The following is a 24,914-nucleotide window of genomic DNA, read 5'->3' as shown; positions in this document are numbered from 1 at the left end:
AATAACATAGTTTGATAAAAAAACTAAAACTACAATTTTGATATTTATGATTTATGGCCAACCGTACAGTTGATGATGGGCCTATTTTAATGTGGAGGACTGTTGCTCCATCCAACCCATTGTTATTCTCGCCCTGTGTATTGTTTTCTCTCTAAATACAGAAAAGAAGAAAAATAACATAGTTTGATGAGAAAACTAAAACTACAATTTTAATACTTATGATTTATGGACAACCGTACAGTTGATGGTGAGCCTATTTTTATGTGGAGGACTGTTGCTCCTTCCACCCCATTGTTATTCTCGCCCTGTGTATTGTTTTCAACTCTATGTATAAATAACTTTTTATGGCAAACCAGAAAAACCCTCTGTTACCTTTTTGAGTGCTGTAGCAATGGATTTAACATCCCAGATTGTGATTGCCCAAAATGGTGATATGATGATTTTTTAGAGAAAGCTAACGTACATGGTGATATGGTAAATCATGAAGGAGATTGATAAATTAGATGATATGGGGGAATATTGCTGGTATCAGGTGCAAATAACATAACTATGATAATATAATAGTAGGCACACCCCCATGGCAAAGAAAGGAAGCATTTTTGGTTTATTCTACAGGTGTTTATGATCACTGTATGGTTTCTAAAATGTTTGAGTATTGGTTTAAAATTTATTTCAATGACATTTTTCCAGCAAGCCAAAATGTATTCGGCAGTATTTGAACACGCGGTGGGAGACCCCAATGGATTTCTAGTCCATCGCCAAAACCAATCGGTCACGAATACATACATATTTTATAATGTGTCATATTTGTTTACTTTTTTTACAATAAATATTTAAAAAAGGTCCCACCAAGATTTGAATTCGAATCATTGGATTCTAAGTCCAAAGTGCTAACCTTTACACCATGGAACCTATGGACATATTAGGCCAGGCTGTAACAGTCCACATATAATAAACTGTATACTAAACTGGAGGTGCTTAAAATCTTTGAAATGCTACCAATCTATTTGCATATTGCTAATGCCGGATTAAGGACCACATGGGTCAGGGGCTAAAATGTTTCAGGGCCTAAACTGAAATGGGGAGGAGATGTGACCAGTGCTATGTGGATGTAGCCAGATCCAAGTGGGTGTGTACAACGCCTACACTGTCAGCCCCAATTTCTCTCTAAATACAGAAAAGTAGAAAAATAACATAGTTTGATGAGAAAACTAAAACTACAATTTTAATACTTATGATTTATGGCCAACCGTACAGTTGATGGTGAGCCTATTTTTATGTGGAGGACTGTTGCTCCTTCCACCCCATTGTTATTCTCGCCCTGTGTATTGTTTTCAACTCTATGTATAAACAACTTTTTATGGCAAACCAGAAAAACCCTCTGTTACCTTTTTGAGTGCTGTAGCAATGGATTTCACATCCCAGATTGTGATTGCCCAAAATGGTGATATGATGATTTTTTACAGAAAGCTAAAGTACATGGTGATATGGTAAATCATGAAGGAGATTGATAAATTAGATGATATTGGGGAATATTGCTGGTATCAGGTGCAAATAACATAACTATGATAATATAATAGTAGGCACACCCCCATGGCAAAGAAAGGAAGCATTTTTGGTTTATTCTACAGGTGTTTATGATCACTGAATGGTTTCTAAAAAGTTTGAGTATTGGTTTAAAATTTATTTCAATGACGTTTTTCCAGCAAGCCAAAATGTAGTCGGCAGTATTTGTACAGGCGCTGGGAGACCCCAATGGATTTCTAGTCCATCGCCAAAACCAATCGGCCACGAATACATACATATTTTATAATGTGTCATATTTGTTTACTATTTTTACAATAAATATTTAAACAAGGTTCCACTGAGATTTGAACTCGGATCACTAGATTCAGAGTCCAGAGTGCTAACCATTACACCATGGAACCTATTGATATGTTATGCCAGGCTGTAACAGTCCACATATAATAAACTGTATACTAAACTGGAGGTGCTTAAAATCTTTGAAATGCTACCAAACTATTTGCATATTGTTAAGGCCGGACTAAGGGCCACATGGGTCAGGGGCTAAAATGTTTCAGGGCCTAAACTGAAATGGGGAGGAGATGTGACCAGTGCTATGTGGATGTAGCCAGATCCAAGTGGGTGTGTTCAACGCCTACACTGTCAGCCCCAATTTCTCTCTAAATACAGAAAAGAAGAAAAATAACATAGTTTGATGAGAAAACTAAAACTACAATTTTAATACTTATGATTTATGGACAACCGTACAGTTGATGGTGAGCCTATTTTTATGTGGAGGACTGTTGCTCCTTCCACCCCATTGTTATTCTCGCCCTGTGTATTGTTTTCAACTCTATGTATAAATAACTTTTTATGGCAAACCAGAAAAACCCTCTGTTACCTTTTTGAGTGCTGTAGCAATGGATTTAACATCCCAGATTGTGATTGCCCAAAATGGTGATATGATGATTTTTTAGAGAAAGCTAACGTACATGGTGATATGGTAAATCATGAAGGAGATTGATAAATTAGATGATATGGGGGAATATTGCTGGTATCAGGTGCAAATAACATAACTATGATAATATAATAGTAGGCACACCCCCATGGCAAAGAAAGGAAGCATTTTTGGTTTATTCTACAGGTGTTTATGATCACTGTATGGTTTCTAAAATGTTTGAGTATTGGTTTAAAATTTATTTCAATGACATTTTTCCAGCAAGCCAAAATGTATTCGGCAGTATTTGAACACGCGGTGGGAGACCCCAATGGATTTCTAGTCCATCGCCAAAACCAATCGGTCACGAATACATACATATTTTATAATGTGTCATATTTGTTTACTTTTTTTACAATAAATATTTAAAAAAGGTCCCACCAAGATTTGAATTCGAATCATTGGATTCTAAGTCCAAAGTGCTAACCTTTACACCATGGAACCTATGGACATATTAGGCCAGGCTGTAACAGTCCACATATAATAAACTGTATACTAAACTGGAGGTGCTTAAAATCTTTGAAATGCTACCAATCTATTTGCATATTGCTAATGCCGGATTAAGGACCACATGGGTCAGGGGCTAAAATGTTTCAGGGCCTAAACTGAAATGGGGAGGAGATGTGACCAGTGCTATGTGGATGTAGCCAGATCCAAGTGGGTGTGTACAACGCCTACACTGTCAGCCCCAATTTCTCTCTAAATACAGAAAAGTAGAAAAATAACATAGTTTGATGAGAAAACTAAAACTACAATTTTAATACTTATGATTTATGGCCAACCGTACAGTTGATGGTGAGCCTATTTTTATGTGGAGGACTGTTGCTCCTTCCACCCCATTGTTATTCTCGCCCTGTGTATTGTTTTCAACTCTATGTATAAATAACATTTTATGGCAAACCATTAAAACTCTCTGTTACCTTTTTGAGTGCTGTAGCAATGGATTTCACATCCCAGATTGTGATTGCCCAAAATGGTGATATGATGATTTTTTAGAGAAAGCTAAAGTACATGGTGATATGGTAAAACATGAAGGAGATTGATAAATTAGATGATATGGGGGAATATTGCTGGTATCAGGTGCAAATAACATAACTATGATAATATAATAGTAGGCCCACCCCCATGGCAAAGAAAGGAAGCATTTTTGGTTTATTCTACAGGTGTTTTTGATCACTGAATGGTTTCTAAAACGTTTGAGTATTGGTTTAAAATTTATTTCAATGACGTTTTTCCAGCAAGCCAAAATGTAGTCGGCAGTATTTGTACAGGCGCTGGGAGACCCCAATGGATTTCTAGTCCATCGCCAAAACCAATCGGCCACGAATACATACATATTTTATAATGTGTCATATTTGTTTACTATTTTTACAATAAATATTTAAACAAGGTTCCACCGAGATTTGAACTCGGATCGCTGGATTCAGAGTCCAGAGTGCTAACCATTACACCATGGAACCTATTGACGTATTATGCCAGGCTGTAACAGTCCACATATAATAAACTGTATACTAAACTGGAGCTGCTTAAATTCTTTGAAATGCTACCAATCTATTTGCATATTGTTAAGGCCGGATTAAGGGCCACATGGGTCAGGGGCTAAAATGTTTCAGGGCCTATACTGAAAAGGTGAGGAGATGTGACCAGTGCTATGTGGATGCAGCCAGATCCAAATGGGTGTGTACAACGCCTACACTGTCAGCCCCAATTTCTCTCTAAATACAGAAAAGTAGAAAAATAACATAGTTTGATGAGAAAACTAAAACTACAATTTTGATATTTATGATTTATGGCCAACCGTATAGTTGATGATGGGCCTGTTTTAATGTGGAGGACTGTTGCTCCATCCACCCCATTGTTATTCTCGTCCTGTGTATTGTTTTCAACTCTATGTATAAACAACTTTTTATGGCAAACCAGAAAAACCCTCTGTTACCTTTTTGAGTGCTGTAGCAATGGATTTCACATCCCAGATTGTGATTGCCCAAAATGGTGATATGATGATTTTTTACAGAAAGCTAAAGTACATGGTGATATGGTAAATCATGAAGGAGATTGATAAATTAGATGATATTGGGGAATATTGCTGGTATCAGGTGCAAATAACATAACTATGATAATATAATAGTAGGCACACCCCCATGGCAAAGAAAGGAAGCATTTTTGGTTTATTCTACAGGTGTTTATGATCACTGAATGGTTTCTAAAAAGTTTGAGTATTGGTTTAAAATTTATTTCAATGACATTTTTCCAGCAAGCCAAAATGTAGTCGACAGTATTTGAACACGCGCTGGGAGGCCCCAATGGATTTCTAGTCCCTCGTCAAAACCAATCGGCCACGAATACATACATATTTTATAACGTGTCATATTTGTTTACTATTTTTACAATAAATATTTAAAAAAGGTCCCACCAAGATTTGAATTCGGATCATTGGATTCTAAGTCCAAAGTGCTAACCATTACACCATGGAACCTATTGACGTATTATGCCAGGCTGTAACAGTCCTCATATAATAAACTGTATACTAAACTGGAGGTGCTTAAAATCTTTGAAATGCTACCAATCTATTTACATATTGTTAAGGCCGGATTAAGGGCCACATGGGTCTGGGGCTAAAATGTTTCAGGGCCTATACTGAGAAGGGGAGGAGCTGTGACCAGTGCTATGTGGATGTAGCCAGATCCAAGTGGGTGTGTACAACGCCTACACTGTCAGCCCCAATTTCTCTCTAAATACAGAAAAGTAGAAAAATAACATAGTTTGATAAGAAAACTAAAACTACAATTTTGATATTTATGATTTATGGCCAACCGTACAGTTGATGATGGGCCTATTTTAATGTGGAGGACTGTTGCTCCATCCAACCCATTGTTATTCTCGCCCTGTGTATTGTTTTCTCTCTAAATACAGAAAAGAAGAAAAATAACATAGTTTGATGAGAAAACTAAAACTACAATTTTAATACTTATGATTTATGGACAACCGTACAGTTGATGGTGAGCCTATTTTTATGTGGAGGACTGTTGCTCCTTCCACCCCATTGTTATTCTCGCCCTGTGTATTGTTTTCAACTCTATGTATAAATAACTTTTTATGGCAAACCAGAAAAACCCTCTGTTACCTTTTTGAGTGCTGTAGCAATGGATTTCACATCCCAGATTGTGATTGCCCAAAATGGTGATATGATGATTTTTTAGAGAAAGCTAACGTACATGGTGATATGGTAAATCATGAAGGAGATTGATAAATTAGATGATATGGGGGAATATTGCTGGTATCAGGTGCAAATAACATAACTATGATAATATAATAGTAGGCACACCCCCATGGCAAAGAAAGGAAGCATTTTTGGTTTATTCTACAGGTGTTTATGATCACTGTATGGTTTCTAAAATGTTTGAGTATTGGTTTAAAATTTATTTCAATGACATTTTTCCAGCAAGCCAAAATGTATTCGGCAGTATTTGAACACGCGGTGGGAGACCCCAATGGATTTCTAGTCCATCGCCAAAACCAATCGGTCACGAATACATACATATTTTATAATGTGTCATATTTGTTTACTTTTTTTACAATAAATATTTAAAAAAGGTCCCACCAAGATTTGAATTCGAATCATTGGATTCTAAGTCCAAAGTGCTAACCTTTACACCATGGAACCTATGGACATATTAGGCCAGGCTGTAACAGTCCACATATAATAAACTGTATACTAAACTGGAGGTGCTTAAAATCTTTGAAATGCTACCAATCTATTTGCATATTGCTAATGCCGGATTAAGGACCACATGGGTCAGGGGCTAAAATGTTTCAGGGCCTAAACTGAAATGGGGAGGAGATGTGACCAGTGCTATGTGGATGTAGCCAGATCCAAGTGGGTGTGTACAACGCCTACACTGTCAGCCCCAATTTCTCTCTAAATACAGAAAAGTAGAAAAATAACATAGTTTGATGAGAAAACTAAAACTACAATTTTAATACTTATGATTTATGGCCAACCGTACAGTTGATGGTGAGCCTATTTTTATGTGGAGGACTGTTGCTCCTTCCACCCCATTGTTATTCTCGCCCTGTGTATTGTTTTCAACTCTATGTATAAATAACATTTTATGGCAAACCATTAAAACTCTCTGTTACCTTTTTGAGTGCTGTAGCAATGGATTTCACATCCCAGATTGTGATTGCCCAAAATGGTGATATGATGATTTTTTAGAGAAAGCTAAAGTACATGGTGATATGGTAAAACATGAAGGAGATTGATAAATTAGATGATATGGGGGAATATTGCTGGTATCAGGTGCAAATAACATAACTATGATAATATAATAGTAGGCCCACCCCCATGGCAAAGAAAGGAAGCATTTTTGGTTTATTCTACAGGTGTTTTTGATCACTGAATGGTTTCTAAAACGTTTGAGTATTGGTTTAAAATTTATTTCAATGACGTTTTTCCAGCAAGCCAAAATGTAGTCGGCAGTATTTGTACAGGCGCTGGGAGACCCCAATGGATTTCTAGTCCATCGCCAAAACCAATCGGCCACGAATACATACATATTTTATAATGTGTCATATTTGTTTACTATTTTTACAATAAATATTTAAACAAGGTTCCACCGAGATTTGAACTCGGATCGCTGGATTCAGAGTCCAGAGTGCTAACCATTACACCATGGAACCTATTGACGTATTATGCCAGGCTGTAACAGTCCACATATAATAAACTGTATACTAAACTGGAGCTGCTTAAATTCTTTGAAATGCTACCAATCTATTTGCATATTGTTAAGGCCGGATTAAGGGCCACATGGGTCAGGGGCTAAAATGTTTCAGGGCCTATACTGAAAAGGTGAGGAGATGTGACCAGTGCTATGTGGATGCAGCCAGATCCAAATGGGTGTGTACAACGCCTACACTGTCAGCCCCAATTTCTCTCTAAATACAGAAAAGTAGAAAAATAACATAGTTTGATGAGAAAACTAAAACTACAATTTTGATATTTATGATTTATGGCCAACCATATAGTTGATGATGGGCCTGTTTTAATGTGGAGGACTGTTGCTCCATCCACCCCATTGTTATTCTCGTCCTGTGTATTGTTTTCAACTCTATGTATAAACAACTTTTTATGGCAAACCAGAAAAACCCTCTGTTACCTTTTTGAGTGCTGTAGCAATGGATTTCACATCCCAGATTGTGATTGCCCAAAATGGTGATATGATGATTTTTTACAGAAAGCTAAAGTACATGGTGATATGGTAAATCATGAAGGAGATTGATAAATTAGATGATATTGGGGAATATTGCTGGTATCAGGTGCAAATAACATAACTATGATAATATAATAGTAGGCACACCCCCATGGCAAAGAAAGGAAGCATTTTTGGTTTATTCTACAGGTGTTTATGATCACTGAATGGTTTCTAAAAAGTTTGAGTATTGGTTTAAAATTTATTTCAATGACATTTTTCCAGCAAGCCAAAATGTAGTCGACAGTATTTGAACACGCGCTGGGAGGCCCCAATGGATTTCTAGTCCCTCGTCAAAACCAATCGGCCACGAATACATACATATTTTATAACGTGTCATATTTGTTTACTATTTTTACAATAAATATTTAAAAAAGGTCCCACCAAGATTTGAATTCGGATCATTGGATTCTAAGTCCAAAGTGCTAACCATTACACCATGGAACCTATTGACGTATTATGCCAGGCTGTAACAGTCCTCATATAATAAACTGTATACTAAACTGGAGGTGCTTAAAATCTTTGAAATGCTACCAATCTATTTACATATTGTTAAGGCCGGATTAAGGGCCACATGGGTCTGGGGCTAAAATGTTTCAGGGCCTATACTGAGAAGGGGAGGAGCTGTGACCAGTGCTATGTGGATGTAGCCAGATCCAAGTGGGTGTGTACAACGCCTACACTGTCAGCCCCAATTTCTCTCTAAATACAGAAAAGTAGAAAAATAACATAGTTTGATAAGAAAACTAAAACTACAATTTTGATATTTATGATTTATGGCCAACCGTACAGTTGATGATGGGCCTATTTTAATGTGGAGGACTGTTGCTCCATCCAACCCATTGTTATTCTCGCCCTGTGTATTGTTTTCAACTCTATGTATAAATGACTTTTTATTGCAAACCAGAAAACCCCTCTGTTACCTTTTTGAGTGCTGTAGCAATGGATTTCACATCCCAGATTGTTATTGCCCAAAATGGTGATATGATGATTTTTTAGAGAAAGCTAAAGTACATGGTGATTTGGTAAATCATGAAGGAGATTGATAAATTAGATGATATGGGGGAATATTGCTGGTATCAGGTGCAAATAACATAACTATGATAATATAATAGTAGGCACACCCCCATTGCAAAGAAAGGAAGCATTTTTGGTTTATTCTACAGGTGTTTATGATCACTGAATGGTTTCTAAAACGTTTGAGTATTGGTTTAAAATTTATTTCAATGACATTTTTCCAGCAAGCCAAAATGTAGTCGACAGTATTTGAACACGCGCTGGGAGACCCCAATGGATTTCTAGTCCCTCGTCAAAACCAATCGGCCACGAATACATACATATTTTATGACGTGTCATATTTGTTTACTTTTTTTACAATAAATATTTAAAAAAGGTCCCACCGAGATTTGAACTCGGATCATTGGATTCTAAGTCCAAAGTGCTAACCTTTACACCATGGAACCTATTGACATATTAGACCTGCTGTAACAGTCCACATATAATAAACTGTATACTAAACTGGAGATGCTTAAAATCTTTGAAATGCTACCAATCTATTTGCATATTGTTAAGGCGGGATTAAGGGCCACATGGGTCAGGGGCTAAAATGTTTCAGGTCCTATACTGAAAAGGTGAGGAGATGTGACCAGTGCTATGTGGATGTAGCCAGATCCAAGTGGGTTTGTACAACGCCTACACTATCAGCCCCAATTTCTCTCTAAATACAGAAAAGTAGAAAAATAACATAGTTTGATGAGAAAACTAAAACTACAATTTTGATACTTATGATTTATGGCCAACCGTACAGTTAATGATGGGCCTATTTTAATGTGGAGGACTGTTGCTCCATCCACCCCATTGTTATTCTCGCCCTGTGTAATGTTTTCAACTCTATGTATAAATAACTTTTTATGGCAAACCAGAAAAACCCTCTGTTACCTTTTTGAGTGCTGTAGCAATGGATTTCACATCCCAGATTGTGATTGCCGAAAATGGTGATATGATGATTTTTTAGAGAAAGATAAAGTACATGGTGATATGGTAAATCATGAAGGAGATTGATAAATTAGATGATATGGGGGAATATTGCTGGTATCAGGTGCAAATAACATAACTATGATAATATAATAGTAGGCACACCCCCATGGCAAAGAAAGGAAGCATTTTTGGTTTATTCTACAGGGTGTTTATGATCACTGAATGGTTTCTAAAATGTTTGAGTAATGGTTTAAAATTTATTTCAATGACATTTTTCCAGCAAGCCAAAATGTAGTCGGCAGTATTTGAACACGGATTTTCACTCCATCGCCAAAACCCATCGGCCACGAATATTTTATATTTTATAACGTGTCATATTTGTTTAATTTTTTTTACCATAAATATTTAAAAAAGGTCCCACTGAGATTTGAACTCGGATCGCTGGATTCAGAGTCCAGAGTGCTAACCATTACACCATGGAACCTATTGATATGTTATGCCAGGCTGTAACAGTCCACATATAATAAACTGTATACTAAACTGGAGGTGCTTAAAATCTTTGAAATGCTACCAATCTATTTGCATATTGTTAAGGCCGGACTAAGGGCCACATGGGTCAGGGGCTAAAATGTTTCAGGGCCTAAACTGAAATGGGGAGGAGATGTGACCAGTGCTATGTGGATGTAGCCAGATCCAAGTGGGTGTGTTCAACGCCTACACTGTCAGCCCCAATTTCTCTCTAAATACAGAAAAGAAGAAAAATAACATAGTTTGATGAGAAAACTAAAACTACAATTTTAATACTTATGATTTATGGCCAACCGTACAGTTGATGGTGAGCCTATTTTTATGTGGAGGACTGTTGCTCCTTCCACCCCATTGTTATTCTCGCCCTGTGTATTGTTTTCAACTCTATGTATAAATAACTTTTTATGGCAAACCAGAAAAACCCTCTGTTACCTTTTTGAGTGCTGTAGCAATGGATTTCACATCCCAGATTGTGATTGCCCAAAATGGTGATATGATGATTTTTTAGAGAAAGCTAACGTACATGGTGATATGGTAAATCATGAAGGAGATTGATAAATTAGATGATATGGGGGAATATTGTTGGTATCAGGTGCAAATAACATAACTATGATAATATAATAGTAGGCACACCCCCATGGAAAAGAAAGGAAGCATTTTTGGTTTATTCTACAGGTGTTTATGATCACTGTATGGTTTCTAAAATGTTTGAGTATTGGTTTAAAATTTATTTCAATAACATTTTTCCAGCAAGCCAAAATGTAGTCGGCAGTATTTGAACACGCGGTGGGAGACCCCAATGGATTTCTAGTCCATCGCCAAAACCAATCGGTCATGAATACATACATATTTTATAATGTGTCATATTTGTTTACTTTTTTTACAATAAATATTTAAAAAAGGTCCCACCAAGATTTGAATTTGGATCATTGGATTCTAAGTCCAAAGTGCTAACCTTTACACCATGGAACCTATTGACATATTAGGCCAGGCTGTAACAGTCCACATATAATAAACTGTATACTAAACTGGAGGTGCTTAAAATCTTTGAAATGCTACCAATCTATTTGCATATTGTTAATGCCGGATTAAGGACCACATGGGTCAGGGGCTAAAATGTTTCAGGGCCTAAACTGAAATGGGGAGGAGATGTGACCAGTGCTATGTGGATGTAGCCAGATCCAAGTGGGTGTGTACAACGCCTACACTGTCAGCCCCAATTTCTCTCTAAATACAGAAAAGTAGAAAAATAACATAGTTTGATGAGAAAACTAAAACTACAATTTTAATACTTATGATTTATGGCCAACCGTACAGTTGATGGTGAGCCTATTTTTATGTGGAGGACTGTTGCTCCTTCCACCCCATTGTTATTCTCGCCCTGTGTATTGTTTTCAACTCTATGTATAAATAACTTTTTATGGCAAACCAGAAAAACTCTCTGTTACCTTTTTGAGTGCTGTAGCAATGGATTTCACATCCCAGATTGTGATTGCCCAAAATGGTGATATGATGATTTTTTAGAGAAAGCTAAAGTACATGGTGATATGGTAAAACATGAAGGAGATTGATAAATTAGATGATATGGGGGAATATTGCTGGTATCAGGTGCAAATAACATAACTATGATAATATAATAGTAGGCCCACCCCCATGGCAAAGAAAGGAAGCATTTTTGGTTTATTCTACAGGTGTTTTTGATCACTGAATGGTTTCTAAAACGTTTGAGTATTGGTTTAAAATTTATTTCAATGACGTTTTTCCAGCAAGCCAAAATGTAGTCGGCAGTATTTGTACAGGCGCTGGGAGACCCCAATGGATTTCTAGTCCATCGCCAAAACCAATCGGCCACGAATACATACATATTTTATAATGTGTCATATTTGTTTACTATTTTTACAATAAATATTTAAACAAGGTTCCACTGAGATTTGAACTCGGATCGCTAGATTCAGAGTTCAGAGTGCTAACCATTACACCATGGAACCTATTGACGTATTATGCCAGGCTGTAACAGTCCACATATAATAAACTGTATACTAAACTGGAGCTGCTTAAATTCTTTGAAATGCTACCAATCTATTTGCATATTGTAAAGGCCAGATTAAGGGCCACATGGGTCAGGGGCTAAAATGTTTCAGGGCCTATACTGAAAAGGTGAGGAGATGTGACCAGTGCTATGTGGATGCAGCCAGATCCAAATGGGTGCGTACAACGCCTACACTGTCAGCCCCAATTTCTCTCTAAATACAGAAAAGTAGAAAAATAACATAGTTTGATGAGAAAACTAAAACTACAATTTTGATATTTATGATTTATGGCCAACCGTATAGTTGATGATGGGCCTGTTTTAATGTGGAGGACTGTTGCTCCATCCACCCCATTGTTATTCTCGTCCTGTGTATTGTTTTCAACTCTATGTATAAACAACTTTTTATGGCAAACCAGAAAAACCCTCTGTTACCTTTTTGAGTGCTGTAGCAATGGATTTCACATCCCAGATTGTGATTGCCCAAAATGGTGATATGATGATTTTTTACAGAAAGCTAAAGTACATGGTGATATGGTAAATCATGAAGGAGATTGATAAATTAGATGATATTGGGGAATATTGCTGGTATCAGGTGCAAATAACATAACTATGATAATATAATAGTAGGCACACCCCCATGGCAAAGAAAGGAAGCATTTTTGGTTTATTCTACAGGTGTTTATGATCACTGAATGGTTTCTAAAAAGTTTGAGTATTGGTTTAAAATTTATTTCAATGACATTTTTCCAGCAAGCCAAAATGTAGTCGACAGTATTTGAACACGCGCTGGGAGGCCCCAATGGATTTCTAGTCCCTCGTCAAAACCAATCGGCCACGAATACATACATATTTTATAACGTGTCATATTTGTTTACTATTTTTACAATAAATATTTAAAAAAGGTCCCACCAAGATTTGAATTCGGATCATTGGATTCTAAGTCCAAAGTGCTAACCATTACACCATGGAACCTATTGACGTATTATGCCAGGCTGTAACAGTCCTCATATAATAAACTGTATACTAAACTGGAGGTGCTTAAAATCTTTGAAATGCTACCAATCTATTTACATATTGTTAAGGCCGGATTAAGGGCCACATGGGTCTGGGGCTAAAATGTTTCAGGGCCTATACTGAGAAGGGGAGGAGCTGTGACCAGTGCTATGTGGATGTAGCCAGATCCAAGTGGGTGTGTACAACGCCTACACTGTCAGCCCCAATTTCTCTCTAAATACAGAAAAGTAGAAAAATAACATAGTTTGATAAGAAAACTAAAACTACAATTTTGATATTTATGATTTATGGCCAACCGTACAGTTGATGATGGGCCTATTTTAATGTGGAGGACTGTTGCTCCATCCAACCCATTGTTATTCTCGCCCTGTGTATTGTTTTCTCTCTAAATACAGAAAAGAAGAAAAATAACATAGTTTGATGAGAAAACTAAAACTACAATTTTAATACTTATGATTTATGGACAACCGTACAGTTGATGGTGAGCCTATTTTTATGTGGAGGACTGTTGCTCCTTCCACCCCATTGTTATTCTCGCCCTGTGTATTGTTTTCAACTCTATGTATAAATAACTTTTTATGGCAAACCAGAAAAACCCTCTGTTACCTTTTTGAGTGCTGTAGCAATGGATTTCACATCCCAGATTGTGATTGCCCAAAATGGTGATATGATGATTTTTTAGAGAAAGCTAACGTACATGGTGATATGGTAAATCATGAAGGAGATTGATAAATTAGATGATATGGGGGAATATTGCTGGTATCAGGTGCAAATAACATAACTATGATAATATAATAGTAGGCACACCCCCATGGCAAAGAAAGGAAGCATTTTTGGTTTATTCTACAGGTGTTTATGATCACTGTATGGTTTCTAAAATGTTTGAGTATTGGTTTAAAATTTATTTCAATGACATTTTTCCAGCAAGCCAAAATGTATTCGGCAGTATTTGAACACGCGGTGGGAGACCCCAATGGATTTCTAGTCCATCGCCAAAACCAATCGGTCACGAATACATACATATTTTATAATGTGTCATATTTGTTTACTTTTTTTACAATAAATATTTAAAAAAGGTCCCACCAAGATTTGAATTCGAATCATTGGATTCTAAGTCCAAAGTGCTAACCTTTACACCATGGAACCTATGGACATATTAGGCCAGGCTGTAACAGTCCACATATAATAAACTGTATACTAAACTGGAGGTGCTTAAAATCTTTGAAATGCTACCAATCTATTTGCATATTGCTAATGCCGGATTAAGGACCACATGGGTCAGGGGCTAAAATGTTTCAGGGCCTAAACTGAAATGGGGAGGAGATGTGACCAGTGCTATGTGGATGTAGCCAGATCCAAGTGGGTGTGTACAACGCCTACACTGTCAGCCCCAATTTCTCTCTAAATACAGAAAAGTAGAAAAATAACATAGTTTGATGAGAAAACTAAAACTACAATTTTAATACTTATGATTTATGGCCAACCGTACAGTTGATGGTGAGCCTATTTTTATGTGGAGGACTGTTGCTCCTTCCACCCCATTGTTATTCTCGCCCTGTGTATTGTTTTCAACTCTATGTATAAATAACATTTTATGGCAAACCATTAAAACTCTCTGTTACCTTTTTGAGTGCTGTAGCAATGGATTTCACATCCCAGATTGTGATTGCCCAAAATGGTGATATGATGATTTTTTAGAGAAAGCTAAAGTACATGGTGATATGGTAAAACATGAAGGAGATTGATAAATTAGATGATATGGGGGAATATTGCTGGTATCAGGTGCAAATAACATAACTATGATAATATAATAGTAGGCCCACCCCCATGGCAAAGAAAGGAAGCATTTTTGGTTTATTCTACAGGTGTTTTTGATCACTGAATGGTTTCTAAAACGTTTGAGTATTGGTTTAAAATTTATTTCAATGAAGTTTTTCCAGCAAGCCAAAATGTAGTCGGCAGTATTTGTACAGGCGCTGGGAGACCCCAATGGATTTCTAGTCCATCGCCAAAACCAATCGGCCACGAATACATACATATTTTATAATGTGTCATATTTGTTTACTATTTTTACAATAAATATTTAAACAAGGTTCCACCGAGATTTGAACTCGGATCGCTGGATTCAGAGTCCAGAGTGCTAACCATTACACCATGGAACCTATTGACGTATTATGCCAGGCTGTAACAGTCCACATATAATAAACTGTATACTAAACTGGAGCTGCTTAAATTCTTTGAAATGCTACCAATCTATTTGCATATTGTTAAGGCCGGATTAAGGGCCACATGGGTCAGGGGCTAAAATGTTTCAGGGCCTATACTGAAAAGGTGAGGAGATGTGACCAGTGCTATGTGGATGCAGCCAGATCCAAATGGGTGTGTACAACGCCTACACTGTCAGCCCCAATTTCTCTCTAAATACAGAAAAGTAGAAAAATAACATAGTTTGATGAGAAAACTAAAACTACAATTTTGATATTTATGATTTATGGCCAACCGTATAGTTGATGATGGGCCTGTTTTAATGTGGAGGACTGTTGCTCCATCCACCCCATTGTTATTCTCGTCCTGTGTATTGTTTTCAACTCTATGTATAAACAACTTTTTATGGCAAACCAGAAAAACCCTCTGTTACCTTTTTGAGTGCTGTAGCAATGGATTTCACATCCCAGATTGTGATTGCCCAAAATGGTGATATGATGATTTTTTACAGAAAGCTAAAGTACATGGTGATATGGTAAATCATGAAGGAGATTGATAAATTAGATGATATTGGGGAATATTGCTGGTATCAGGTGCAAATAACATAACTATGATAATATAATAGTAGGCACACCCCCATGGCAAAGAAAGGAAGCATTTTTGGTTTATTCTACAGGTGTTTATGATCACTGAATGGTTTCTAAAAAGTTTGAGTATTGGTTTAAAATTTATTTCAATGACATTTTTCCAGCAAGCCAAAATGTAGTCGACAGTATTTGAACACGCGCTGGGAGGCCCCAATGGATTTCTAGTCCCTCGTCAAAACCAATCGGCCACGAATACATACATATTTTATAACGTGTCATATTTGTTTACTATTTTTACAATAAATATTTAAAAAAGGTCCCACCAAGATTTGAATTCGTATCATTGGATTCTAAGTCCAAAGTGCTAACCATTACACCATGGAACCTATTGACGTATTATGCCAGGCTGTAACAGTCCTCATATAATAAACTGTATACTAAACTGGAGGTGCTTAAAATCTTTGAAATGCTACCAATCTATTTACATATTGTTAAGGCCGGATTAAGGGCCACATGGGTCTGGGGCTAAAATGTTTCAGGGCCTATACTGAGAAGGGGAGGAGCTGTGACCAGTGCTATGTGGATGTAGCCAGATCCAAGTGGGTGTGTACAACGCCTACACTGTCAGCCCCAATTTCTCTCTAAATACAGAAAAGTAGAAAAATAACATAGTTTGATAAGAAAACTAAAACTACAATTTTGATATTTATGATTTATGGCCAACCGTACAGTTGATGATGGGCCTATTTTAATGTGGAGGACTGTTGCTCCATCCAACCCATTGTTATTCTCGCCCTGTGTATTGTTTTCAACTCTATGTATAAATGACTTTTTATTGCAAACCAGAAAACCCCTCTGTTACCTTTTTGAGTGCTGTAGCAATGGATTTCACATCCCAGATTGTTATTGCCCAAAATGGTGATATGATGATTTTTTAGAGAAAGCTAAAGTACATGGTGATTTGGTAAATCATGAAGGAGATTGATAAATTAGATGATATGGGGGAATATTGCTGGTATCAGGTGCAAATAACATAACTATGATAATATAATAGTAGGCACACCCCCATTGCAAAGAAAGGAAGCATTTTTGGTTTATTCTACAGGTGTTTATGATCACTGAATGGTTTCTAAAACGTTTGAGTATTGGTTTAAAATTTATTTCAATGACATTTTTCCAGCAAGCCAAAATGTAGTCGACAGTATTTGAACACGCGCTGGGAGACCCCAATGGATTTCTAGTCCCTCGTCAAAACCAATCGGCCACGAATACATACATATTTTATGACGTGTCATATTTGTTTACTTTTTTTACAATAAATATTTAAAAAAGGTCCCACCGAGATTTGAACTCGGATCATTGGATTCTAAGTCCAAAGTGCTAACCTTTACACCATGGAACCTATTGACATATTAGACCTGCTGTAACAGTCCACATATAATAAACTGTATACTAAACTGGAGATGCTTAAAATCTTTGAAATGCTACCAATCTATTTGCATATTGTTAAGGCGGGATTAAGGGCCACATGGGTCAGGGGCTAAAATGTTTCAGGGCCTATACTGAAAAGGTGAGGAGATGTGACCAGTGCTATGTGGATGTAGCCAGATCCAAGTGGGTTTGTACAACGCCTACACTATCAGCCCCAATTTCTCTCTAAATACAGAAAAGTAGAAAAATAACATAGTTTGATGAGAAAACTAAAACTACAATTTTGATACTTATGATTTATGGCCAACCGTACAGTTAATGATGGGCCTATTTTAATGTGGAGGACTGTTGCTCCATCCACCCCATTGTTATTCTCGCCCTGTGTAATGTTTTCAACTCTATGTATAAATAACTTTTTATGGCAAACCAGAAAAACCCTCTGTTACCTTTTTGAGTGCTGTAGCAATGGATTTCACATCCCAGATTGTGATTGCCGAAAATGGTGATATGATGATTTTTTAGAGAAAGATAAAGTACATGGTGATATGGTAAATCATGAAGGAGATTGATAAATTAGATGATATGGGGGAATATTGCTGGTATCAGGTGCAAATAACATAACTATGATAATATAATAGTAGGCACACCCCCATGGCAAAGAAAGGAAGCATTTTTGGTTTATTCTACAGGGTGTTTATGATCACTGAATGGTTTCTAAAATGTTTGAGTAATGGTTTAAAATTTATTTCAATGACATTTTTCCAGCAAGCCAAAATGTAGTCGGCAGTATTTGAACACGGATTTTCACTCCATCGCCAAAACCCATCGGCCACGAATATTTTATATTTTATAACGTGTCATATTTGTTTAATTTTTTTTACCATAAATATTTAAAAAAGGTCCCACTGAGATTTGAACTCGGATCGCTGGATTCAGAGTCCAGAGTGCTAACCATTACACCATGGAACCTATTGATATGTTATGCCAGGCTGTAACAGTCCACATATAATAAACTGTATACTAAACTGGAGGTGCTTAAAATCTTTGAAATGCTACCAATCTATTTGCATATTGTTAAGGCCGGACTAAGGGCCACATGGGTCAGGGGCTAAAATGTTTCAGGGCCTAAACTGAAATGGGGAGGAGATGTGACCAGTGCTATGTGGATGTAGCCAGATCCAAGTGGGTGTGTTCAACGCCTACACTGTCAGCCCCAATTTCTCTCTAAATACAGAAAAGAAGAAAAATAACATAGTTTGATGAGAAAACTAAAACTACAATTTTAATACTTATGATTTATGGCCAACCGTACAGTTGATGGTGAGCCTATTTTTATGTGGAGGACTGTTGCTCCTTCCACCCCATTGTTATTCTCACCCTGTGTATTGTTTTCAACTCTATGTATAAATAACTTTTTATGGCAAACCAGAAAAACCCTCTGTTACCTTTTTGAGTGCTGTAGCAATGGATTTCACATCCCAGATTGTGATTGCCCAAAATGGTGATATGATGATTTTTTAGAGAAAGCTAACGTACATGGTGATATGGTAAATCATGAAGGAGATTGATAAATTAGATGATATGGGGGAATATTGTTGGTATCAGGTGCAAATAACATAACTATGATAATATAATAGTAGGCACACCCCCATGGCAAAGAAAGGAAGCATTTTTGGTTTATTCTACAGGTGTTTATGATCACTGTATGGTTTCTAAAATGTTTGAGTATTGGTTTAAAATTTATTTCAATGACATTTTTCCAGCAAGCCAAAATGTAGTCGGCAGTATTTGAACACGCGGTGGGAGACCCCAATGGATTTCTAGTCCATCGCCAAAACCAATCGGTCATGAATACATACATATTTTATAATGTGTCATATTTGTTTACTTTTTTTACAATAAATATTTAAAAAAGGTCCCACCAAGATTTGAATTTGGATCATTGGATTCTAAGTCCAAAGTGCTAACCTTTACACCATGGAACCTATTGACATATTAGGCCAGGCTGTAACAGTCCACATATAATAAACTGTATACTAAACTGGAGGTGCTTAAAATCTTTGAAATGCTACCAATCTATTTGCATATTGTTAATGCCGGATTAAGGACCACATGGGTCAGGGGCTAAAATGTTTCAGGGCCTAAACTGAAATGGGGAGGAGATGTGACCAGTGCTATGTGGATGTAGCCAGATCCAAGTGGGTGTGTACAACGCCTACACTGTCAGCCCCAATTTCTCTCTAAATACAGAAAAGTAGAAAAATAACATAGTTTGATGAGAAAACTAAAACTACAATTTTAATACTTATGATTTATGGCCAACCGTACAGTTGATGGTGAGCCTATTTTTATGTGGAGGACTGTTGCTCCTTCCACCCCATTGTTATTCTCGCCCTGTGTATTGTTTTCAACTCTATGTATAAATAACTTTTTATGGCAAACCAGAAAAACTCTCTGTTACCTTTTTGAGTGCTGTAGCAATGGATTTCACATCCCAGATTGTGATTGCCCAAAATGGTGATATGATGATTTTTTAGAGAAAGCTAAAGTACATGGTGATATGGTAAAACATGAAGGAGATTGATAAATTAGATGATATGGGGGAATATTGCTGGTATCAGGTGCAAATAACATAACTATGATAATATAATAGTAGGCCCACCCCCATGGCAAAGAAAGGAAGCATTTTTGGTTTATTCTACAGGTGTTTTTGATCACTGAATGGTTTCTAAAACGTTTGAGTATTGGTTTAAAATTTATTTCAATGACGTTTTTCCAGCAAGCCAAAATGTAGTCGGCAGTATTTGTACAGGCGCTGGGAGACCCCAATGGATTTCTAGTCCATCGCCAAAACCAATCGGCCACGAATACATACATATTTTATAATGTGTCATATTTGTTTACTATTTTTACAATAAATATTTAAACAAGGTTCCACTGAGATTTGAACTCGGATCGCTAGATTCAGAGTTCAGAGTGCTAACCATTACACCATGGAACCTATTGACGTATTATGCCAGGCTGTAACAGTCCACATATAATAAACTGTATACTAAACTGGAGCTGCTTAAATTCTTTGAAATGCTACCAATCTATTTGCATATTGTAAAGGCCAGATTAAGGGCCACATGGGTCAGGGGCTAAAATGTTTCAGGGCCTATACTGAAAAGGTGAGGAGATGTGACCAGTGCTATGTGGATGCAGCCAGATCCAAATGGGTGCATACAACGCCTACACTGTCAGCCCCAATTTCTCTCTAAATACAGAAAAGTAGAAAAATAACATAGTTTGATGAGAAAACTAAAACTACAATTTTGATATTTATGATTTATGGCCAACCGTATAGTTGATGATGGGCCTGTTTTAATGTGGAGGACTGTTGCTCCATCCACCCCATTGTTATTCTCGTCCTGTGTTTTGTTTTCAACTCTATGTATAAACAACTTTTTATGGCAAACCAGAAAAACCCTCTGTTACCTTTTTGAGTGCTGTAGCAATGGATTTCACATCCCAGATTGTGATTGCCCAAAATGGTGATATGATGATTTTTTACAGAAAGCTAAAGTACATGGTGATATGGTAAATCATGAAGGAGATTGATAAATTAGATGATATTGGGGAATATTGCTGGTATCAGGTGCAAATAACATAACTATGATAATATAATAGTAGGCACACCCCCATGGCAAAGAAAGGAAGCATTTTTGGTTTATTCTACAGGTGTTTATGATCACTGAATGGTTTCTAAAAAGTTTGAGTATTGGTTTAAAATTTATTTCAATGACGTTTTTCCAGCAAGCCAAAATGTAGTCGGCAGTATTTGTACAGGCGCTGGGAGACCCCAATGGATTTCTAGTCCATCGCCAAAACCAATCGGCCACGAATACATACATATTTTATAATGTGTCATATTTGTTTACTATTTTTACAATAAATATTTAAACAAGGTTCCACTGAGATTTGAACTCGGATCGCTAGATTCAGAGTCCAGAGTGCTAACCATTACACCATGGAACCTATTGACGTATTATGCCAGGCTGTAACAGTCCACATATAATAAACTGTATACTAAACTGGAGCTGCTTAAATTCTTTGAAATGCTACCAATCTATTTGCATATTGTTAAGGCCAGATTAAGGGCCACATGGGTCAGGGGCTAAAATGTTTCAGGGCCTATACTGAAAAGGTGAGGAGATGTGACCAGTGCTATGTGGATGCAGCCAGATCAAAATGGGTGCGTACAACGCCTACACTGTCAGCCCCAATTTCTCTCTAAATACAGAAAAGTAGAAAAATAACATAGTTTGATGAGAAAACTAAAACTACAATTTTGATATTTATGATTTATGGCCAACCGTATAGTTGATGATGGGCCTGTTTTAATGTGGAGGACTGTTGCTCCATCCACCCCATTGTTATTCTCGTCCTGTGTATTGTTTTCAACTCTATGTATAAACAACTTTTTATGGCAAACCAGAAAAACCCTCTGTTACCTTTTTGAGTGCTGTAGCAATGGATTTCACATCTCAGATTGTGATTGCCCAAAATGGTGATATGATGATTTTTTACAGAAAGCTAAAGTACATGGTGATATGGTAAATCATGAAGGAGATTGATAAATTAGATGATATTGGGGAATATTGCTGGTATCAGGTGCAAATAACATAACTATGATAATATAATAGTAGGCACACCCCCATGGCAAAGAAAGGAAGCATTTTTGGTTTATTCTACAGGTGTTTATGATCACTGAATGGTTTCTAAAAAGTTTGAGTATTGGTTTAAAATTTATTTCAATGACATTTTTCCAGCAAGCCAAAATGTAGTCGGCAGTATTTGAACACGGATTTCTACTCCATCGCCACGAATATTTTATATTTTATAACGTGTCATATTTGTTTAATTTTTTTTACCATAAATATTTAAACAAGGTCCCACCGAGATTTGAACTCGGATCGCTGGATTCAGAGTCCAGAGTGCTAACCATTACACCATGGAACCTATTGATATGTTATGCCAGGCTGTAACAGTCCACATATAATAAACTGTATACTAAACTGGAGGTGCTTAAAATCTTTGAAATGCTACCAAACTATTTGCATATTGTTAAGGCCGGACTAAGGGCCACATGGGTCAGGGGCTAAAATGTTTCAGGGCCTAAACTGAAATGGGGAGGAGATGTGACCAGTGCTATGTGGATGTAGCCAGATCCAAGTGGGTGTGTTCAACGCCTACACTGTCAGCCCCAATTTCTCTCTAAATACAGAAAAGAAGAAAAATAACATAGTTTGATGAGAAAACTAAAACTACAATTTTAATACTTATGATTTATGGCCAACCGTACAGTTGATGGTGAGCCTATTTTTATGTGGAGGACTGTTGCTCCTTCCACCCCATTGTTATTCTCGCCCTGTGTATTGTTTTCAACTCTATGTATAAATAACTTTTTATGGCAAACCAGAAAAACCCTCTGTTACCTTTTTGAGTGCTGTAGCAATGGATTTCACATCCCAGATTGTGATTGCCCAAAATGGTGATATGATGATTTTTTAGAGAAAGCTAACGTACATGGTGATATGGTAAATCATGAAGGAGATTGATAAATTAGATGATATGGGGGAATATTGCTGGTATCAGGTGCAAATAACATAACTATGATAATATAATAGTAGGCACACCCCCATGGCAAAGAAAGGAAGCATTTTTGGTTTATTCTACAGGTGTTTATGATCACTGTATGGTTTCTAAAATGTTTGAGTATTGGTTTAAAATTTATTTCAATGACATTTTTCCAGCAAGCCAAAATGTATTCGGCAGTATTTGAACACGCGGTGGGAGACCCCAATGGATTTCTAGTCCATCGCCAAAACCAATCGGTCACGAATACATACATATTTTATAATGTGTCATATTTGTTTACTTTTTTTACAATAAATATTTAAAAAAGGTCCCACCAAGATTTGAATTCGAATCATTGGATTCTAAGTCCAAAGTGCTAACCTTTACACCATGGAACCTATTGACATATTAGGCCAGGCTGTAACAGTCCACATATAATAAACTGTATACTAAACTGGAGGTGCTTAAAATCTTTGAAATGCTACCAATCTATTTGCATATTGCTAATGCAGGATTAAGGACCACATGGGTCAGGGGCTAAAATGTTTCAGGGCCTAAACTGAAATGGGGAGGAGATGTGACCAGTGCTATGTGGATGTAGCCAGATCCAAGTGGGTGTGTACAACGCCTACACTGTCAGCCCCAATTTCTCTCTAAATACAGAAAAGTAGAAAAATAACATAGTTTGATGAGAAAACTAAAACTACAATTTTAATACTTATGATTTATGGCCAACCGTACAGTTGATGGTGAGCCTATTTTTATGTGGAGGACTGTTGCTCCTTCCACCCCATTGTTATTCTCGCCCTGTGTATTGTTTTCAACTCTATGTATAAATAACATTTTATGGCAAACCATTAAAACTCTCTGTTACCTTTTTGAGTGCTGTAGCAATGGATTTCACATCCCAGATTGTGATTGCCCAAAATGGTGATATGATGATTTTTTAGAGAAAGCTAAAGTACATGGTGATATGGTAAAACATGAAGGAGATTGATAAATTAGATGATATGGGGGAATATTGCTGGTATCAGGTGCAAATAACATAACTATGATAATATAATAGTAGGCCCACCCCCATGGCAAAGAAAGGAAGCATTTTTGGTTTATTCTACAGGTGTTTTTGATCACTGAATGGTTTCTAAAACGTTTGAGTATTGGTTTAAAATTTATTTCAATGACGTTTTTCCAGCAAGCCAAAATGTAGTCGGCAGTATTTGTACAGGCGCTGGGAGACCCCAATGGATTTCTAGTCCCTCGTCAAAACCAATCGGCCACGAATACATACATATTTTATAACGTGTCATATTTGTTTACTATTTTTACAATAAATATTTAAAAAAGGTCCCACCAAGATTTGAATTCGGATCATTGGATTCTAAGTCCAAAGTGCTAACCATTACACCATGGAACCTATTGACGTATTATGCCAGGCTGTAACAGTCCTCATATAATAAACTGTATACTAAACTGGAGGTGCTTAAAATCTTTGAAATGCTACCAATCTATTTACATATTGTTAAGGCCGGATTAAGGGCCACATGGGTCTGGGGCTAAAATGTTTCAGGGCCTATACTGAGAAGGGGAGGAGCTGTGACCAGTGCTATGTGGATGTAGCCAGATCCAAGTGGGTGTGTACAACGCCTACACTGTCAGCCCCAATTTCTCTCTAAATACAGAAAAGTAGAAAAATAACATAGTTTGATAAGAAAACTAAAACTACAATTTTGATATTTATGATTTATGGCCAACCGTATAGTTGATGATGGGCC

The 24,914-nt window shown here is 36.9% G+C and overlaps 16 non-coding genes across 16 annotated transcripts; all 16 read right to left on the bottom strand.

The window, feature by feature from the left end:
- Positions 1 to 1,856: 1,856 nt before the first annotated feature.
- Positions 1,857 to 1,928, bottom strand: TRNAQ-CUG (transfer RNA glutamine (anticodon CUG)). Its single transcript has one exon. It is a non-coding gene; the product is annotated as a tRNA-Gln (tRNA).
- A 1,960-nt stretch (positions 1,929 to 3,888) lies between these two features.
- TRNAQ-CUG (transfer RNA glutamine (anticodon CUG)) lies at positions 3,889 to 3,960 on the bottom strand. Its single transcript has one exon. It is a non-coding gene; the product is annotated as a tRNA-Gln (tRNA).
- A 944-nt stretch (positions 3,961 to 4,904) lies between these two features.
- On the bottom strand, positions 4,905 to 4,976 carry TRNAL-UAG (transfer RNA leucine (anticodon UAG)). Its single transcript has one exon. It is a non-coding gene; the product is annotated as a tRNA-Leu (tRNA).
- Positions 4,977 to 7,108: 2,132 nt separating this feature from the next.
- TRNAQ-CUG (transfer RNA glutamine (anticodon CUG)) lies at positions 7,109 to 7,180 on the bottom strand. Its single transcript has one exon. It is a non-coding gene; the product is annotated as a tRNA-Gln (tRNA).
- A 944-nt stretch (positions 7,181 to 8,124) lies between these two features.
- TRNAL-UAG (transfer RNA leucine (anticodon UAG)) lies at positions 8,125 to 8,196 on the bottom strand. Its single transcript has one exon. It is a non-coding gene; the product is annotated as a tRNA-Leu (tRNA).
- Positions 8,197 to 9,140: 944 nt separating this feature from the next.
- Positions 9,141 to 9,212, bottom strand: TRNAL-UAG (transfer RNA leucine (anticodon UAG)). Its single transcript has one exon. It is a non-coding gene; the product is annotated as a tRNA-Leu (tRNA).
- A 926-nt stretch (positions 9,213 to 10,138) lies between these two features.
- Positions 10,139 to 10,210, bottom strand: TRNAQ-CUG (transfer RNA glutamine (anticodon CUG)). Its single transcript has one exon. It is a non-coding gene; the product is annotated as a tRNA-Gln (tRNA).
- Positions 10,211 to 11,154: 944 nt separating this feature from the next.
- Positions 11,155 to 11,226, bottom strand: TRNAL-UAG (transfer RNA leucine (anticodon UAG)). The gene has a single exon. It is a non-coding gene; the product is annotated as a tRNA-Leu (tRNA).
- Positions 11,227 to 13,186: 1,960 nt separating this feature from the next.
- TRNAL-UAG (transfer RNA leucine (anticodon UAG)) lies at positions 13,187 to 13,258 on the bottom strand. Its single transcript has one exon. It is a non-coding gene; the product is annotated as a tRNA-Leu (tRNA).
- Positions 13,259 to 15,390: 2,132 nt separating this feature from the next.
- TRNAQ-CUG (transfer RNA glutamine (anticodon CUG)) lies at positions 15,391 to 15,462 on the bottom strand. The gene has a single exon. It is a non-coding gene; the product is annotated as a tRNA-Gln (tRNA).
- Positions 15,463 to 17,422: 1,960 nt separating this feature from the next.
- TRNAL-UAG (transfer RNA leucine (anticodon UAG)) lies at positions 17,423 to 17,494 on the bottom strand. Its single transcript has one exon. It is a non-coding gene; the product is annotated as a tRNA-Leu (tRNA).
- Positions 17,495 to 18,420: 926 nt separating this feature from the next.
- TRNAQ-CUG (transfer RNA glutamine (anticodon CUG)) lies at positions 18,421 to 18,492 on the bottom strand. The gene has a single exon. It is a non-coding gene; the product is annotated as a tRNA-Gln (tRNA).
- Positions 18,493 to 19,436: 944 nt separating this feature from the next.
- On the bottom strand, positions 19,437 to 19,508 carry TRNAL-UAG (transfer RNA leucine (anticodon UAG)). The gene has a single exon. It is a non-coding gene; the product is annotated as a tRNA-Leu (tRNA).
- Positions 19,509 to 21,468: 1,960 nt separating this feature from the next.
- On the bottom strand, positions 21,469 to 21,540 carry TRNAQ-CUG (transfer RNA glutamine (anticodon CUG)). The gene has a single exon. It is a non-coding gene; the product is annotated as a tRNA-Gln (tRNA).
- A 912-nt stretch (positions 21,541 to 22,452) lies between these two features.
- Positions 22,453 to 22,524, bottom strand: TRNAQ-CUG (transfer RNA glutamine (anticodon CUG)). The gene has a single exon. It is a non-coding gene; the product is annotated as a tRNA-Gln (tRNA).
- A 1,960-nt stretch (positions 22,525 to 24,484) lies between these two features.
- TRNAL-UAG (transfer RNA leucine (anticodon UAG)) lies at positions 24,485 to 24,556 on the bottom strand. The gene has a single exon. It is a non-coding gene; the product is annotated as a tRNA-Leu (tRNA).
- Between the last annotated feature and the right edge of the window lie 358 nt (positions 24,557 to 24,914).

This window comes from Taudactylus pleione, unplaced genomic scaffold (assembly GCF_031769625.1).
Source record: "Taudactylus pleione unplaced genomic scaffold, aTauple2 ptg000085l, whole genome shotgun sequence".
NCBI lineage: Eukaryota > Metazoa > Chordata > Amphibia > Anura > Myobatrachidae > Taudactylus > Taudactylus pleione.
This window is presented reverse-complemented; position numbering and strand designations above follow the sequence as displayed.